General features: G+C 38.7%; 1 protein-coding gene across 3 annotated transcripts in view; it reads right to left on the reverse strand.

Moving 5' to 3' along the window:
• The window catches only part of LRRC8C (leucine rich repeat containing 8 VRAC subunit C), a 91692-nt gene that overhangs the window by 37635 nt on the left and 35517 nt on the right, over positions 1 to 18540 (reverse strand). Inside the window, exon 1 of one of the 3 annotated variants that reach the window (XM_030868610.3) lies at positions 17615 to 17874. The exons of the other annotated variants lie outside the window; for them this stretch is intronic. The gene's annotated coding sequence lies outside the window, so the exon portion shown is untranslated. Of the gene's footprint in view, positions 1 to 17614; positions 17875 to 18540 lie in introns of those variants that run through there. 3 annotated transcript variants of the gene reach the window in all.

Consider the following 18540-nt stretch of genomic DNA (forward strand, 5'->3'; position numbering starts at 1 on the left):
CCTCAGGCTGGTGCAACGTCACAGTGGCCTCTGCCGCCGCAGGCCCGCCCCGCAATCCGTACCCCTCCCTCCCCCCGGCTTGAGTGAGCCAGAGCCCCCGAATCAGCGGCTCCTTTAACTCCGTCCTGTCTGAGCGAAGAACAGACGCCCTCAGGCGACCTACACGCAGAGGCGTGGCCAAATCCAAAGCTGAGCCCCAGGAGCTGTGCGGAAAAAGAAGAGAAAGAGAAATCTCTCCCAGCAGCCTCAGGAGCAGCGGATTAAATCTCCACAATCAGCTTCATGTACCCTGCATCTGTGGAATACCTGAATAGACAACGAATCATCCCAAATTGAGGAGGTGGACTTTGGGAGCAACTGTAGACTTGGGGTTTGCTGTCTGCGACTTATTTGTTTCTAATTTTTATGTTTATCTCAGTATAGATTATAGCACTTATTATCATTGGTGGATTTGTTTATTGGTTTGGTTGCTCTCTTCTTTTTTTTATTTATTTAAATAATTTTTTTCATCTATTATTATTCTCTTTTTCATTTTTTTTTTCTCCCTTTTTTCTGAGCCATGTGGCTGACAGGGTCTTGGTGCTCTGACCCGGTGTCAGGCCTGAGCCTCTGAGGTGGGAGAGCTGAGTTAATGACATTGGACCACCAGTGACCTCCCAGCGCCACGTAATATAAATCAGCGAGAGCTCTCCCACAGATCTCCATCTCAATGCTAAGACCCAGCTCCACCCAACTGCCAGCAAGCTCCAGTGCTGGACGCCCCACGCCAATCAACTAGCAAGACAGGAGCACAACCCTGCCCATTAGCAGAGAGGCTGCCTAAAGCCATACTCAGTTCACAGACACCCCGAAACACACCACCGGATGCGGCCCTGCCCACAAGAAAGACAAGATCCAGCCCCACCCACCAGAACAGAGGCACCAGTCCCCTCTACCAAGAAGCCTACACAAGCCACTGAACCAACCTCAGCCACTGGGGGGCAGACACCAAAAACAACGGAAACTAGGAACCTGCAGCCTGCGAAAAGGAGACCCCAAACACAGGAAATTAAACAAAATGAGAAAACAGAGAAATATGCAGCAGACGAAGGAGCAAGGTAAAAACCCACCAGATCAAACAAATGAAGAGGAAATAGGCAGTCTACCTGAAAAAGAATTCAGAATAATGGTAGTAAAGATGATCCAAAATCTTGGAAATAGAATAGACAAAATGCAAGAAACATTTAACAAGGACCTAGAAGAGCTAAAGAGGAAACAAGCAACAATGAACAACACAATAAATGAAATTAAAAATACTCTAGATGGGATCAATACCAGAATAACTGAGGCAGAAGAACGGATAAGTGACCTGGAAGATAAAATAATCGAAATAACTACTGCAGAGCAGAATAAAGAAAAAAGAATGAAAAGAATTGAGAACAGTCTCAGAACTCTGGGACAACATTAAATGCACCAACATTCAAATTATAGGGGTCCCAGAAGAAGAAGAGAAAAAGAAAGGGTCTGAGAAAATATTTGAAGAGATTATGGTTGAAAACTTCCCTAACATGGGAAAGGAAATAGTCAATCAAGCCCAAGAAGGGCAGAGAGTCCCATACAGGATAAATCCAATGAGAAACAAGCCAAGACACATATTAATAAAACTATCAAAAATTAAATAAAAGAAAAAATATTAAAAGCAGCAAGGGAAAAGCAACAAATAACATACAGGGGAAACCCCATAAGGTTAACAGCTGATCTTTCAGCAGAAACTCTGCAAGCTAGAAGGGAGTGGCAGGACATATTTAAAGTGATGAAAGGGAAAAACATACAACCAAGATTACTCTACCCAGCAAGGATCTCATTCAGATTCGATGGAGAAATTAAAACCTTTACAGACAAGCAAAAGCTAAGAGAATTCAGCACCACCAAACCAGCTTTACAACAAATGCTAAAGGAACTTCTCTGAGCGAGAAACACAAGAGAAGGAAGAGACATACAAAAACAAACTCAAAACAATTAAGAAAATGGTAATAGGAACATACAAATTGATAATTACTTAAATGTAAATGGATTAAATGCTCCAACCAAAAGACACAGACTGGCTGAATGGATAAAAAACAAGACCTGTATACATGCTGTCTAAAGAAACCCACTTCAGACCTAGGGACACATACAGACTGAATGTGATGGGATGGAAAAAGATATTCCATGCAAATGGAAATCAGAAGAAAGCTGGAGTAGCAATTCTCATATCAGACAAAATAGACTTTAAGATAAAGACTATTACAAGAGACAAGGAAGGACACTACATAATGATCAAGGGATCAATCCAGAAGAAGATATAACAATGGTAAATATTTATGTACCCAACATAGGAGCACCACAATACATAAGGCAAATGCTAACAGCCATAAAAGGGGAAATCGACAGTAACACAATCATAATAGGGGACTTTAACACCCCACTTTCACCAATGGACAGATCATCCAAAATGGAAATAAATAAGGAAACACAAGCTTTAAATGATACATTAAACAAGATGGACTTAATTGATATTTATAGGACATTCCATCCAAAAACAACAGAATAAACTTTCTTCTCAAGTGCTCATGGAACATTCTCCAGGATAGATCATATCTTGAGTCACAAATCAAGCCTTGGTAAATTGAAGAAAATTGAAATTGTATCAAGTATCTTTTCTGACCACAGCGCTGTGAGACTAGATATCAATTACAGGAAAAAACTGTAAAAAATACAAACACATGGAGGCTAAACAATATGCTACTAAATAACCAAGAGATCACTGAAGAAATTAAAGAGGAAATAAAAAAATACCTCGAAACAATGACAATGAAAACACGATGACCCAAAACCTATGCGATGCAGCAAAAGCAGTTCTAAGAGGGAAGTTTAGAGCAAAACAATCCTACCTCAAGAAACAAGAAACATCTCAAATCAACAACCTAACCTTACACCTAAAGCAATCAGAGAAAGAAGAACAGAAAAAACCCTAAGTTAGCAGAAGGAAAGAAATCATAAAGATCAGATCAGAAATAAATGAAACAGAAATGAAGGAAGCAATAGCAAAGATCAGTAAAACTAAAAGCTGGTTCTTTGAGAAGTTAAACAAAATTGATAAACCATTAGCCAGACTTACCAAGAAATAAAAGCGAGAAAACTCAAATCAACAGAATTAGAAAGGAAAATGGAGAAGTAAAAACTGACACTGCAGAAGTACAAAGGATCATGAGATATTACTATAAGCAACTATATGCCAATAAAATGGACAACGTGGAAGAAATGGACAAATTCTTAGAAAATCAAAACCTTCCAAGACTGAACCAAGAAGATACAGAAAATATAAACAGACAAATCACAAGCACTGAAGTTGAAACTGTGATTAAAAATCTTCCAACAAACAAAAGCCCAGGAGCAGACAGATTCACAGGCGAATTCTATCAAACATTTAGAGAGGAACTAACACCTATCCTTCTCAAACTCGTGCAAAATATAGCAGAGGGAGGAACATTCCCAAACTCATTCTACGAGGTCACCATCACCCTAATATCAAAACCAGACTAAGACATCACAAAAAAAGAAAATTACAGGCCAATATCACTGATGAACATAGATGTAAAAATCCTCAACAAAATACTAGAAAACAGAATCCAACAGCACATTAAAAGGATCCTACACCATGATCAAGTGGGGTTTATCCCAGGAATGCAAGGTTTCTTCAAGATATGCAAGTCAATCAATGTGATAAACCATCTTAACAAATTGAAGGATAGAAACCATATGATAATCTGAATAGATGCAGAAAAAGCTTTCGACAAAGTTCAACACCAATTTATGATAAAAACCCTCCAGAAAGTAGGCATAGAGGGAACTTACCTCAACATAATAAAGACTATATATGAGAAACCCACAGCCAACATCGTTCTCAATGGGGAAAAACTGAAACCATTTCCTCTAAGATCAAGGAAAAGACAAGGTTGCCCACTCTCACCGCTGTTATTCAACATATTTCTGGAAGTTTTAGCCAAAGCAATCAAAGGAGAAAGAGAAATAAAAGGAATCCAAATCAGAAAAGAAGAAGTAAAATTGTCATTGTTTGCAGATGACATGATACTATACATAGAGAATGCTAAAGATGCTACCAGAAAACTACTAGAGCTAATCAATGGATTTGGTAAAGTAGCAGCATACTAAATTAATGCACAGAAATGTCTTGCATTCCTATACACTAATGATGAAAAATTTGAAAAAGAAATTAAGGAAACACTCCCATTTACCACTGCAACAAAAAGAATAAAATACCTAGGAATAAACCTACCTAAGGAGACAAACTACCTGTATACAGAAAACTATAAGACAGTGATGAAAGAAATTAGAAACGACACAAACAGATGGAGAGATATACCATGTTCTTGGATTGGAAGAATCAATATTGTGAAAATGATTATACTACATAAAACAATCTACATATTCAATGCAATCTCTATCAAACTACCAATGGCATTCTTCACAGAACTAGAACAAAAAATTGCACAATTTGTATGGAAACACAAAAGACCCCGAATAGCCAAAGCAATCTTGAGAAAGAAAAACGGAGCTGGAGGAATCAGGCTCCCAGACTTCAGACTATATTACAAAGCTACAGTAATCAAGACAGTATGGTACTGGCACAAAAACAGAAATATAGATCAATGGAACAGGATAGAAAGCCCAGATAAACCCACACACATATGGTCACCGTATCTTTGATAAACAATGCAAGAATATACAATGGAGAAAAGACAGCCTCTTCAATAAGTGGTGCTGGGAAAACTGGACAGCTACCTGTAAAAGAATGAAATTAGAACACTCCCTAACACAGTATACAAAAATAAACTCAAAATGAATAAAGACCTACATGTAAGGCCAGACACTATAAAACTCTTAGAGGAAAACATAGGCAGAACACTTTATTACATAAATCACAGCAAAATCCCTTTTACCCACCTCCTAGAGTAATGGAAATAACAACAAAAATAAACAAATGGTCGGGCTTCCCTGGTGGCGCAGTGGTTGGGAGTCCGCCTGCCAATGCAGGGGACACGGGTTCGTGCCCCGGTCCGGGAAGGTCCCACATGCCGCGGAGCGGCTGGGCCCGTGAGCCATGGCCGCTGAGCCTGCGCGTCCGGAGCCTGTGCTCCGCGACGGGAGAGGCCACAGCAGTGAGAGACCCGCGTACCACAAAAAAAAATAAATAAATAAAAAATAAAAAAAAAATAAACAAATGGTACCTAATGAAACTTAAAAGCCTTTGCACAGCAAAGGAAACCATAAACAAGATGGAAAGACAACCTTCAGAATGTGAGAAAATATTTGCAAATGAAGCAACTGCCAAAGGATTAATCTCCAAAATATACAAGCAGCTCATGCTGCTCAATATCAAAAAAACAAATAACCCAATCCAAAAATGGGCAGAAGACCTAAATAGACATTTCTCCAAAGAAGATATACAGATTGCCAACAAACATATGAAAGGATGTTCAACATCACTAATCATTAGAGAAATGCAAATCAAAACTACAATGAGGTATCACCTCACACCAATCAGTATGGCCATCATCAAAAAATCTACAAACAGGGGGCTTCCCTGGTGGCGCAGTGGTTGAGAGTCTGCCTCCCGATGCAGGGGACATGGGTTCGTGCCCCGGTCCGGGAAGATCCCACATGGCACGGAGCGGCTAGGCCCGTGAGCCATGGCCGCTGAGCCTGTGCGTCCGGAGCCTGTGCTCTGCAACGGGAGAGCCCACAACAGTGAGAGGCCCGCGTACCGCAAAAAAAAAAAAAAAAAGTCCACAAACAATAAATGCTGGAGAGGGTGTGGAGAAAAGGGAACCCTCTGGCACTGTTGGTGGGAAAGTTAATTGATACAGCCACTATGGAGAACAGTATAGAGGTTCCTTAAAAAACTAAAAATAGAACTACCATACGACCCAGCAATCCCACTACTGGGTATATACCCTGAGAAAGCCATAATTCAAAAGGAATCATGTACCACAATGTTCATTGCAGCTCTATTTACAGTAGCCAGGATATGGAAGCAACCTAAGTGTCCATCGTCATATGAATGGATAAAGAAGATGTGTCACATATATACTATGGAATATTACTTAGCCATAAAAAAAACCGAAATTGAACTATTTGCAGTGAGGTGGAAGGACCTAGAGTCTGTCATACGGAGTGAAGTAAGTCAGAAAAACAAATGCCATATGCTAACACCTATATATGGAATCTAAAAAAAAAAAAAATGATTCTCATGAACCTAGGGGCAGGACAGTAATAAAAACGGAGACCTAGAAAATGGACTTGAGGACACGGGGAGAGGGAAGGGTAAGCTGGGATGAAGTGAGAGAGTAGCATTGACATATATACACTATCAAATGTAAAACAAATAGCTAGTGGGAAGCAGCTGCATAGCACAGGGAGATCAGTTCGGTGCTTTGTGACCACCTAGAGGGGTGGGATAGGGAGAGTGGGAGGGAGATGCAAGAGGGAGGGGATATGGGGATATATGTATACATATGGCTGATTCACTGTTATACAGCAGAAGCTTACAGAACATTGTAAAACAATGATACTCCAATAAAGATGTTAAAAAAAACAACAACTCATTCGTCCATCTTTCACTTTGAATGGATCTTTTATCTGTGCATGATTTATAAAAACATGTGTTGGTCATCTGGAAAATACTGGATCACTTAGTTATGGAGATCTTCCAAATGTTACAAATCATACCTAAAAATCACATTCATTAATATCACAACTGCTTTCATCAGAAAATTTTTTAAGTAATTGGAGGCTATCCAACTCATGGTGGTGGACACAAATTTTCCAAAATTCTATTCCTCACTTGAAAGTTTGAATTTTATTTGTGGCAGCAAATATTATAGTTGTTTGCCTTGAGATGTCAAGTTCGCTTCAATCATTTTGAGAAAGTATCTTCCACATAGTCAAGTCTGAATAATCAGTTGTTTTATTCAATTAAAAATGGTATGTTATGATAAAGTGGCTAATTCAACTTTCAACTCCAATAAGGATTTCCCTTGAGACACCCACTGTACTTTGAATTCAGCAGAAGTGCTTTATGTATTCTTCCCTTTCATCACACTGTATATTATTACAATACGTAGTCAAAGGTCGAGAGCTATTAACATAATAATTTTTACTGATTCAATGAGGACATTAGATGAAACTGGCTTTTTTCTTCCTTTAAGTTGTAAAAGTGTGCCAATGAAGAATACTGTACAGTAGAATTTGGTGCCTCTATTTTGATTCACGCTAAGATGACTTACCCACCATTGCTTTTGTACCATCAGTGAAAAAGGCAAAAAAATATCTTAGCATTAAAAATTAGTTTTGATCTTGTGGACCCCCTAAAAATGTTTAGGTGACTGGTGTTCCATGAGTCACACTTTGAGAACCACTGAGGTAGAGGCTCACTGTTCCTTCCTTTATCTATGGCTCACCTTGAAAAAGCAAAGGCCTGGGCACTTAATCATGAGATTCTCCGAGTCCTTGGCTGAGTTGTTTCATTGGCATCATTCTCTTAATATGGAAAATAAAGACAAACTGAGGAATCTAAGAAACTTAAGTATTATCTACTGCTTCCTAATACTGGTACAGCCTAGTTAAGACGGACTGTCAGAGAAACAAACAGTCAAGATGAAACAGACTTTCAGCATTATAACTCTACTCAACGTACTTAACCTCTTTTGGGTAAGTGTGTGTATGTGCTCGTGTATGTACATGCCCTTATATGTACGTACATATATAATACATATAAATGTATGCAGACATACGTATAATACACACACAGATGTATAATACACATACACATAGACTTTATTGTTTTTACACATCACAAGGCTCAAAGCCAATATCTAGCACAGATTTAATCCTTGGAATTATTTTTGATGCAAAAAAAAAGGAGGAAGTAAAGGAGAAGTTGACTTAAAAACGCCAAAACTAAACAGAGGGTAGATGAACCTTGTGCTTGCTTAATTGAAAAACAATTTTGTATTCTTTCACAAATTTCAGCATCTCTTAAAGTTGTGTATTACAGTGATGACACAATTTCTCTTTCACTATTATTGTAGTTTCCACACGATTTGTGACCATTTCAAGCTGAAGAAGCCACTTCTGAATAAACTGCTGAGTTTATAGTTTTTTCCCCTAAAGATCAATTAGGATAATTATACTTATATTTAATTTTTTTTTCTATTTTAGAAATATAAATGGTTATCTTTATATTTCTTCCAGCTCTAATTTCCAACCATTATGTAAGATTTTAGCTTACCTAATAATGTCTTTGGAAACATGGCATTTCACATTCAATCAAGAGATTCTGGTATCCTATACCAAGGTGAGGGGGGGCTAGGATGAATTGGTAGATTGGGATTGACATATATACACTATTGATACTCTGTATAAAATTGAAAACTAATGAGAACCTACTGTATACCACAGGGAACTCAATGCTCTGTGGTGACCTAAATGGGAAGGAAATCCAAAAAAGAGGGGATATATGTATACGTATAGCTGTTTCACTTTGCTGTACAGTAGAAACTAAGACAACATTGTAAAGCAACTATACTCCAATAAAAATTTTTTTAAAAATTTTTAAAAAAGAAATTCTGGTATCCTAATTAAAGATATATAAACTTTTATATTATGTTATATATTTGCCTCTGTATCCTTTTGCAGAAATCTATTTGCATTACTTTTATTAAAAATACTTATTACCAAAAGTCATTTTAATGGCCTCATTGTCTATAAAATTTTACCTCTCAAAAATATCACATAATATAATCCTTTGGTAAAGAATATTGGTAAAGTTAGTTGCAAACTCAGAGTTTTTTATTTCTTTCATTTATCTGGTTCTTCCTGAAACAATCTGTCTTCCTCCCTCTCAGGAGAAGTTTAATATCTTCTCCAGAATTAATTACAGAACAAATTCTACTCTATTTGTTAACCCATGACTTTAAGAATACCAAACATATTCTACTTTGATTCAAATCTGATTGCTAACACTGTTTTCCAACGGCTATCAGGTGGGTATATATGGCTAACAGTGCTTTGTTCCACATTTTTCTGGCAGATGGAGAATGGCATCACCTTTAGACAGTACAATCATATACCACTCAAGGAAACAAGGGCCAATTCCAAGTGATAATAGTAATCATATCAGTAACATAGTGAGTGTCCCCTTACAAAAATGAATTTTAAAAATTCAGTAATTCCTGAGCATCAAGTGTGAATTCTACAGAAAAGAAACCCACATATATTATTCATCTACGTGGCTAAATCTAATGGTCAATTCTCAGCCCTCACCTTACCTGCTCTATCTTCAGCATTTGGCATAAAGTGACCATTCTCTACTTGGCTTTCAGGATGTCACAGCCTTTAGGTTTTCCTCCTGTTTTCCATGCTGTTCCTTCTTTAACTACTTGTCTGCTACCTCATCTTCCCCCTGACCTCTGACTTTGGTGTGCCCAATGCTTAGTCTTCGATGCAGTTCTCTCCCCTAACTCACTCCCCTGTGAGCATAGTGCTTTAAATGGCAGACCCAACTGCCTACTCGGTATCTCCATCTGGACATCCAGCAGACACATGAAACTCACTACGTGCCACACTAACTCCAGTTCCATTCCCTTATCTCCACCTCTCCCATCCCTGGCAAAGCCCTGTTGCTCTTGCAACTTTTCCCCCTTGATGGCAACTCCATCTTTCCAGGTGCTCAGACCAACGTTTCTGGAGTTATCTGTGAGTCTTCTTTGTCTCTTACATCCCACATCCCATCTGTCAAAAAATACTTATATTCCTTATTGTCTGTCCCCCCTAAAAGAATGAAAGTTTCTTGAGGACAGGAACTTTCTTTTCAATTCTATTTTGTATTTTGACGTGTCCCTGTACCTAGAAAATAATGCTTGGCATAGAGTAGGCACTCAATATTTGCTGAATAAATCAGTGAATAACTAGTAATTTTAATAAAGATAGGGGGTGCAATTGCCTTTCGTTTTGGAAAGAATGATTATGAAAGCAAAGCGTGTGTCTGAGTAATGTCATGGGAGGAAGATCCCACAGTGCAGGGCCGGGACATTGGCAGAGCCAAGGCCAGTGCAGAAAAGCAGTGTAAAAGAGGAAGGGCACAGAAATACCATGATTTATTTATGGGTCCTTCTCAGTGGTACCAATCAAAATAAAGTCATCAGAACATGCTCCAAACATCAATTATAAAACAAATTACGTTTCCTCTAGCAGCGCAAAGATGGAAATAAAAAACAGGACAAAAGCCGAAGTTTCTAATTTTATAAAAATATCTTTCTTTCTTAGGAGAGTGTGACTCTGGATTGTGTTTTACTCTGTAGTTGTGGTATATGTGACAAAATTATTTTTAGAAAAATCCACTATAGAAGACCATAATTATATGGTTCTATAGACATATACTTAATTTAAAGAAACTCATAAATGGGTTATAACAGTTCAGAACCCCAAAGGCACTTTCAGAAGTCATCCACTCCATAACTGTCATTTTATGAGTGAACAACCTGAACCAAGAGAGATTATGTGACTTACCCAAGGAACACAGCTAGCGGTGAGCCTTGACTTCTGGTCAAATCTTACCTCTTACTATACGGCTCCTGGTTAACTACATCATGCTGATCTGAATGTACAGAATCTAAAATATACTAGGAAACAAATGGTTTAAATAGAATTTCTCTTTTCATGTCCTTCTTTGAAAATAAAATGAAAAATAAACTATTATTAATACATTTAAATGATTCTTAAGCTATAGTGCTCTTATAGTCCCACAAATGAGAACTTTAGACTCAGAAGGAATCACGAGGCAAGTTGAACTTGCAACCCAGTGGATACTTCTGTACTATCATCTCCTTGAATATTTCCGCTATGCCGTGTGTTAAATTAATGGCCCAATCACATTATTTGAAAAGTATTCAAAATGAGCTTAACCTGTTTTTCTAAGACAGGTGGGGAACAAAAATCATGCCTACCTGGCAATTTTAGTTATCTTTTAATCAGTAAAGATAGAATACCTCTTTCTCATTATACCCTTCCCATATTTAAAGAAAACCCCTTTAGTCACCGTGCTTCAGGTCACACATCTCAAGGCTGCTGCTTTACATACTAGTTTCCACAGTTATCTTTAACATAGTCATAAGCTTTTTTAAAAAAATTAATTTAATTTTTTATACGGCAGGTCCTTATTAGTTATCTATTTTATACATATTAGTGTATAGATGTCAATCCCAATCTCCCAATTCATCCCACCACCACCAAAAATTTGTTATGTACTATTATCAGTAGCTGATTTTTCTCTCTCACAAGCATAATTCATTTACTCATGCACTTGCTATAAATAATTATAGCATTATAATAAATATGTATTAAAATGTATATTAAAATGTACATTAAAAATATATATTTTAAGATATGTCACGCACCGTGCTAGGTGCTGGTGGAATGGAAGCGAACAAAATAGACAAAGTGCCTGCCTCACCCCTGTGTACTCTACTAGGAGAATGTGCCTGAAAGAAATTCCTATAAAAGCATGAATTGTAACTGCTCTTCTTTGTACATGTGATTGATTATTGTTTCTGGTGCCAATGGTGCATTTAAAGAGGTTGTTGTTTTCATTTCATTGAGGACAAGGTTTATATCTTGTTTAACTTTGTATCTTCTAGAAAATAGCACAATGCCTTAGAATAGACCCTCAATACATATTTGTTAAATTCAAAGAGGCCTAAACATATACACACCCAACTGAGCATTTTGTAGTAAAGACCAAATTCTTCTATTATGTTATTATCCTCTGTTATAGTTTGATACTACAATAAATAAGAGAGTAACTATTACCACACAGCTTCACACTGTAAATAGTGATTATTCAAAGAACATCCACTACTGAAGAGACAGTTTGAGAAGAGGACAAGAGTCAGGAATAATTTATAATTTCAAAGTTAAGGGTCATTGAATTTTTTTTTTTTTTTTTTTTGCCGTACGCGGGCCTCTCACTGTTGTGGCCTCTCCCGTTGCGGAGCACAGGCTCCGGACGCGCAGGCTCAGCGGCCATGGCTCACGGGCCCAGCCGCTCCGTGGCACGTGGGATCTTCCCGGACTGGGGCACGAACCCGTGTCCCCTGCATAGGCAGGTGGACTCTCAACCACTGCAAAACCAGGGAAGCCCGGGTCACTGAAATTTCAATGTACAATGTCTGTCACCAGTTATAAAAAGGGTGTGTCATTCGATGACGACTTCTTAGGCACCAACCTGTACCCAATGGCCACATTTTGTGACTCCCTTATCAAAACATTACCCTATTAAGAAACAAGTGGCAGAAAACAGATCCAAACAAAGAAGTGTTATTTATAATATAATGGTCTGGAATACTGCATTTATAAATCTTAGTGAGATCTTGATTTCTTTAGAATTTTTGTCAAAGAGCTTCAGCTACATGTATATGACACTAATAATTACGTAATGCTTATTCTATACATTTTAAGTAAATTTCAACTCAGAAATCTTTTTGAGAATGAGGCTAAATTGTGATCTAATCGTTTTTTAAACCCTGACCATAAAAGATTATCATAAAATCATAAAATGTTACTCATTCCCTCAGCTCTCTGCACCCCATTGGTCTTCTTGGTCACCTCTTCATTCCACACTGTTTCTACCTCCTTTAAACCAGGAACAATCTTCCAGGAATTAGTGGATACTCAACCCCCCTCCCCCCAACCCCATAAGATTCTAAACTCTTGAAAAGACTGTGTGTTTCCCCTTATGTGATTTAGACGAGGTTTCGGTTCTTACCAGTCTTCACATCCAAAGACTAAGTCTAGATTTCAATTTAGTAAATCTGTAATGATTGTTTTGAAGATGATTTATTTCTTCCTTTAATGGACAAAAAAAGACTGAGGCTTATCTTTAGTCCAGTTTTCCCCCTTGAACAAAGAGAGCATAATAGTTCTAAGCAGCTGACACACCATGAATATACAGTGCAGGCCGGAAGATTTAAACAAGTGCAGGAAGCCATCTACCTGGAAGGCAACTTTCTTTCTGAGGAAGGGACAGGGAGGAGAGGTAGGTGGAGAAGACGGGAATATTCCTGCTCTCTAGAACATTAAAACTAAAAAGTTTTTGTGTTTTTTTTTTGCGGTACGCAGGCCTCTCACTGTTGTGGCCTCTCCCGTTGCGGAGCACAGGCTCCGGACGCGCAGGCTCAGCGGCCATGGCTCACGGGCCCAGCCGCTCCGCGGCATGTGGGATCTTCCCGGACCGGGGCACGAACCCGTGTCCCCTGCATCGGCAGGCGGACTCTCAACCACTGCGCCACCAGGGAAGCCCTAAAAAGTTTTTTGTTTATTTTTCACAAAATAGAGCAGTCTGAAAAGGCAGGGATCACCTTTTCTTTCATATTGCATGCTATGGGGCCTAAAATGCTCAATAGTTTGTTGAATCGAATTCCTAATGATTCTGTGGGGGGAACGTTGCCTTTTCTGTTCCAACAGAAAGTTTGGTGTGTTTTACAAACACTTTTTCACACACATAAGTAGACTGGTATGTATGAAAACAGAGCACCAACCAAAAGAGTGACAGGGAAGTTAAAGCAACTTGTTATCAAAACTTTGCTACTAAGCTTTCTTTTTCAATGGGGTAAAATTTCAAATTTCCAGCCGTGTTAAATACAGTAGGAGACAAAAGTAACCCTCCTCAGGAAACAAGAGATTGGCGGTTAAAGTGAGAGATTGAAAGACTAATGGATTTATAGTATGACTATTTTTATCATCCTTTAACTCATCTTTATAAGAATCTGACATTCACAATTTCTCTTTTAAGATCAGGGACCATGGTAGGGTTGTTAATAGCAGAAAAATATTAAATGCTGAATAAATTTCTTTGGGGCTTTTCAAGAAGGTTATTCTCAAGAAGTTAGCTCTTGGTCTGTCTTTTCTGTTGGCTGTGCTCGGTAAAATCCATGATGGAAGGAAGAAGTTCAGATCCTCCAGTCTCCAAGAAAAAGAAAAAAAAACTACAGGAGAAAATCAACAATGACCAGAATTTTACTGTCAGAATATTAAAACTGACATGAATGTACCTGAAAATTGGAATATTAGGTTTTTGTCCATCCAACCAATAAATATTTAACGCAGGTCTTTGTGCCTAAAAGAAAAATATTTGTTGGGTTTGGCTCTAAAGTTAACATATTGATTTAATGGCCCATCTCTTCCAAGTTAGACATTATATGAGCTCCCTCTTCCAACTCTTATTTTCTCACAGCAAAGCTAAATAAAATCTAACATGATGATATTCAGTTCTCCTAGAGTCTCACATCCTAAAGGCTGGCAAAGGGCATAAGAAGCTTCCGTATATGAAGGCTCCAGGAGAACATGGTCAAAGCCTACTTGCCTCTCACACCTAGACTGTGCCAAGAATCTAAATGAAAAAATCCTTGGAAAATATAAATCAATTCATTAAAATACATCTGTTTCTGAAGATAATTATTCTTTTCCAAAAACACATAATAAGACCCTATTTCCCGCCCTCCAGAAAAAGGAAAGAAACTAGGTGATGCACATGATTGCAAAGGTTGAGTGATCTCTGGGGCTCTCATAAAGTCACTACAAAGGAGATACAAGCAATAGTAGCAGGTCCTTGTGGTGCTAACCCTACGATAGGAATGTTCTTTCAATCTCTCCTCACTTTTCAGACTCCTATGTACCCTGCAGAGCTTGGCTTTAGTACCACTTACTCAGAGAAGCTGTCCTTGATCTCACTGACTAGGGCAAATCCAACACTGCAGGCTCTCACAGCACTGTGGAGCTCTCTTGGTTGTCCCTGTCATAGACACCATTTTCCATTCATTTGTGTGGTTCTGGGTGAATGTTGGTCTCCATTGTCTTCCCAACACCTAACAGTCTTGGCACATAACAGGTGCTCAATATATATTAATCAAACAAATTAATAATTCATTCAAAACAAAGTTCCAAGAACAGTTCCAAAAACAGTTCCAAGTGTGAGATCTCAGACTTATTAATTTGAATACGTTGTCAGCAAAAAGAAAATAGAGGGAAAAATTTAGAGCCCATCAGCTAACTTGGAATAAGACCCCAAACAGTGCCATCTTTATAGACAAACTGTATAGCAATATTTTGAAATTGTTTACTTGCAGTTGCTATTATTAGTAAGAAAGATGGCTTGGGGCCAGATGAGGTCTTCCTGAGAAAACTATTTCAAAGATATTGAGCTCTGCCAAATGTATTTTTAAATGGTTCAAAGACCTAGAAGACAAGATACTAAAGCCCAGTAATATATCAACTTGCATGGTGACATCCAGTTATCTAAAGCAGTTTTATTCAACAGCTTCATCAGTAGGATGAAAAGGCAGATTGAGGATGCTTGAAAGGAATAAAACTGATTCAAGAGTTGTTAAATTGGGAGGTTTTAATTATTAATCACAAATACTGAAAAACTATGCAGAAAGGTAACAGACATTTAAAAACAGATTTAGAAGGAAAAAGTGAGGAAGAAACAAGTAAAATTTCTTTTTAAAAGTCGAACATTTCAAAGCTGAGAGATCCTTGGAAGTTCTGAAGTAAAATGGGATTTAGGAACGAGTGAATAATCTTTTGGGTGGCTTACGGCCAAGGGAAAAGACAAGGTTTACGGAACAACTGTGGGGATTTATTTGTTTTTACTTATCCTGTAATGTTTAATCCTATTTCAGATGACCCATGTTAAAAACTTAACAGACCAATGTTGTAGGGCCCTAAAAATTGGTTATACAGACATAAGTTAAAATTGTTTCTGGAAAAACAAAGTAAATGTCTACTCAACAAAGGAACAGAAATTGGTAAGAGATAAGTTGGTTCATTTCTACTCAATGTTCTTAGATATGAAAAGTGTTGGTATTCTTGTGGGAAAGAAGTGTGACCTAGGGAAATGAGGTGTAGAAGGCCAGGATTTTGATTCATCCTTGGTCTTTCCTTTCTGGAGGCTGAGAGAGGGATATATTATCATTAGAGATAGCTACTCTAGAGGCACAAAGTTTTTCAAGGATAGATTCGGTACCATTGAAAAGCTCTATATTCCTAGCACCTACCACGGTGCCTGGCAGCTTTATTCATTCTTTCTACAAGTACTAGAGTAGCTTTTATCTGCAAGGTATTGAGCTCACTAATGTGGATATACCAATGATTAAGACAGATATAACTCCTGTCCTTATGAACCTTATATCATGATGAAAAGACATAGTAAATAACGACACACAACCATTTAATCACAATTGTGACAGGTGTGATGAAGTGGAAGTTTTGGGTACTCTGGTAGTATACTGTAAGTCCCCTACATACGAACCTTCAGGTTGCAAACTTTCAAAGGTACAAACGTGTTTGCATGTCCAATCACGTAAGTTAGTTCACGTGTCTGGCGTACACTGTCACGTGCGTGCATCCTCTACAAGTGGTTGTGTTTTTGTGTACTTACATTGTGTAGCTTACTGATGAAGACCTGATGGAATTGGAAGCCCAGAAAAAGGACGAAGAGAGACAAGAGGCAGAAGTAGTAACTGAAGAACTGAAGAGGTTCACGATGCAGGAGATGGCAAGGGGATTTTCTTTATTTGAGAAGGTACTGTTAGTTTTTGAGGCACAGGACCCGAACGTAGAACGGTACACGAAGGTTGCGGCAGCCGTTCGGAATGCAATCCAGTGCTACCGTGTCATCCATGATGAGATAAAAAGAGCTCCTACCCAGATATCACTGGGTCATTTTTTCAAGAGGGTAGATAGAACTGAATCCAGCAAGGAACCAGAACCTGCGCCATCAACGTCAAGCATGAGTGAAATTGCAGCTTGCCCTCCGTCCCCTATTGCTGACGATCCTTCAGCTCTACCACCTCCCACCTCCTCTCCCTCCTCCAGTCAGTAACTCTTCTTGCCTGTTCACTCGATGCCAGATGCTGTACTGTACTACTGTACTTTTCCAGGAACTGTACTGTAAGATTAAAAATGTTTTATTTTTTGTGTTTGTTTTTTTATGTATTACTTGTGTGAAAAGTATTATAAACCTATTACAGCACAGTACCATATAGCCGATTGTGTTAGTTGGGGACCCTGGCTAACTTTGTTGGACTTACCAACAAACTGGACTTATGAATGTGCTCTCAGAACAGAACTCGTTCGTATGTAGGGGACTTACTATACTGAGGTACCTGAGCTACAGGGGGTTTAGGAAGTGATGCCTACATGAAAATAGGAAGTATAGGTAGGAATAGTTACTTTGATAAAGTTGGAGCCCAGGACCAGGAGAACATTCTGGGCAGAATGAAAGGGCTGAAATGTGACGGCTTTTGGTTTCCCCTTTGAAACATATCATTTTGCCCTCCATCACTCATTAGAAAGGTTTTGGTTCTGTTTATTCGAATAAGGTTGGACTTGATATCTTCTGTCTCTGGAGACATGAGGGAAGGGGTAGCCTGAGCTCGTTCAGATTCCATGAGACAGAGGGTGCCTCAAGTTACATGTTCTTAGACTGAAAGGACAAAAAGTCACCGGGACTCACCAGCAGTCTTTTTCTAAGGTGGCAGCTATGAGGGCCAAAGGCTGCTCTTCTCTCCTGCATCCGTCCAAATGTGTACCAGCCTGCAGAGTAGTCATCTCACTCAGAATCTGTCTAGAATTCCTCCTTCGGAACTGACTTCTGAGTTACACACAGGAAATTCAGTCTTTGGTCAGAGGACAGTCTCCTTTAGTCTGTTTTATTTATGTTTTTTTCTTTTCCTCCCTTGGGTAGAACCTTCTTCCTTCCATTTCTTTCTTCCTCTTTCCCTTCCTCTTTCCTCCATCCCTCCCATTCTTCCTCTTTCAACATTTGTTATCCAACCACTCTGTGTCAAGTACTGGGGATAAAAGATAAATAAAAAGTGATAGTTGACTATGTGGGCAGCAGATCTATAAGCAAGGAGACTCAAAATGTGTTATCCCTTCTTTTTGCTTCTCATCTATTTGTATGGATTCAAACCCAAAGGGTTTATGTGAGCCAGACCAGCACTAGGAAAGAAGCACACCAACTAGCCCTTTAACCTCTGCAGGCAGTTTGCCAAGAGCCCTGTCAGAGAAGGACAGAGATATAAAAGCAAGCATGAAATTGTCCTGGGATGAAGTAAAAATAAAAATGGGAATAGGGGCTTCCTTGGTGGCGCAGTGGTTAAGAATCTGCCTGCCAATGCAGCAGACACGGGTTCGAGCCCTCGTCTGGGAAGATCCCACATGCTGCAGAGCAACTAAGCCCATGCGCCATGACTACTGAGCCTGTGCACCTAGAGCCTGTGCACCGCAACGAAGAGTAGCCCCTGCTCGCCGCAACTAGAGAAAGCTTGTGCGCAGCAACAAAGACCCAAATGCAGCCAAAAATAAATAAATAAAATAAAATAAAAAATAGAAATAAATAGGTACCTTAACTTTCACAATCTGAACTGGAATAGACTG

This window comes from Globicephala melas, chromosome 1 (assembly GCF_963455315.2).
Source record: "Globicephala melas chromosome 1, mGloMel1.2, whole genome shotgun sequence".
In the NCBI taxonomy this organism is placed as follows: domain Eukaryota; kingdom Metazoa; phylum Chordata; class Mammalia; order Artiodactyla; family Delphinidae; genus Globicephala; species Globicephala melas.